The sequence below is a fragment of the Penaeus chinensis genome, chromosome 37 (genome assembly GCF_019202785.1).
Source record: "Penaeus chinensis breed Huanghai No. 1 chromosome 37, ASM1920278v2, whole genome shotgun sequence".
Lineage (NCBI taxonomy): Eukaryota > Metazoa > Arthropoda > Malacostraca > Decapoda > Penaeidae > Penaeus > Penaeus chinensis.
In genome coordinates this window covers 13,107,064-13,108,616 of record NC_061855.1, presented here as the reverse complement: position 1 = coordinate 13,108,616, position 1,553 = coordinate 13,107,064, and the positions used below count along the sequence as shown (strand labels likewise).

Sequence of the window (1,553 nt, the reverse complement as noted above, 5' to 3'; positions counted from 1 at the left end):
TATTACACAAAAAGTCCCTTTCTGAAACTGGCAATGGATTTCTCAAAAAGTTTTTCCTTTCACAGAACAAAACATGTATCATTACTGTCCTGTAACCACAGAACAATGAAAAAGAACACGCATTATGCCGCAGGTATCACAACCTACCCAAAGTGTGTTCTGCGATCCGTCTGCCCTGAAGCAAGCACGCCTCGTGCGCTCTCGGCCAGAAAGTATTTCAAGAAGAAGTCAAAAATTCGCTTAGTCGGTCGTCTGCTCACTCATTACATCACAGACCTCCTCGGATATCTGGCTGGGACACTCTTCCTCTTACTTATATCCGATTCTAATGACTGTTAATGACTTCTATAAATCACGAGCTGACACGGGTCGAGGGGTGACCCGTAGGTGCTGCCCAAGAACAGTCCTATCGAGTGTAATATAAGGCCGACGGGAACGTCAGAAAGCCTCATGAGGGGCTGATTTGGGGACTACGGGCGCAAAGCATCCGGAACAATAACAATTCACAGATGATGAAATTTTGCCGGGGATAACAGGGGTAAATCATGACACGGCTATCTATAGTGTCTGTACGATGTTGTTAGTAAATATGTAAAGATAATAGTAATGTTGAAGATGAAAATGACAAAATAATGATAGAAGAATAACTAATAACAACAATGATGAAACTCATAATTATCATGATTTATATATCTATATACATCTATCCATATATATATATATATATATATATATATATATATATACATATATATATATATATATACATATATATATATATATAAACTCATGCATGCATTATATATATATATATATATATATATATATATATATATATATATATATATATATATATATATAATGTATGCACGTGTGTGTGTGTATATATATATATATATATATATATATATATATATATATATATATATAATGTATGCACGTGTGTTTATATATACATATATTTATTATATATATATATATATATATATATATATATATATATATATATATATATATATATATATATATATATGAGTGTGTGTGTGTGTGTGTGTGTGTGTGTGTGTGTGTGTGTACACTTTCAGGCGACATGCCCCTGAAATTGTTAAGGTTCTCTATTAGAAAATGGGATGAGTGCCTCACAGACATCTCTTGCTCAACCCAAAGAAATCCGAGATGACGCCTCCAGAATTTCTCAAAACAAAGTATCAAATGAGGCAGATACAAGCCAATTAAAGGCAGCTGTGTGAAGGATCAGTAATTTTCTTTAATTTCTTTACTGACATGCATAATTTTAAGAGCAACTAGCAAGCAACAGTATCACGGACTAGGAATGCAGAATCAAAGCTGATATGTTCTGTGATGGGTCTGTGATGTAAAAAATATATTAAACACTGATCAGAGGTCCCATAGATTTTAAGGCCATAAATTTCAGCATGCCAAGCCTATGTGTATGTCCAGCACTGTCAGTGTATTTTATCATCATTATGATTATCTGTCATTGTTACCACAGTTGTCACTATCTTCATTATTATTATTGGAATGGTATTGGT

The 1,553-nt window shown here is 33.4% G+C and overlaps 1 protein-coding gene across 2 annotated transcripts in view; it reads right to left on the bottom strand.

Annotated features, from left to right (window-relative positions):
- The window catches only part of LOC125045516 (outer mitochondrial transmembrane helix translocase-like), a 7,600-nt gene extending 7,114 nt beyond the window's left edge, over positions 1-486 (bottom strand). The window contains exon 1 of one of the 2 annotated variants that reach the window (XM_047642814.1): positions 148-486. The gene's annotated coding sequence lies outside the window, so the exon portion shown is untranslated. The remainder of the gene's footprint in view (positions 1-147) is intronic. The other variant, XM_047642813.1, reaches the window with a different exon arrangement.
- Between the last annotated feature and the right edge of the window lie 1,067 nt (positions 487-1,553).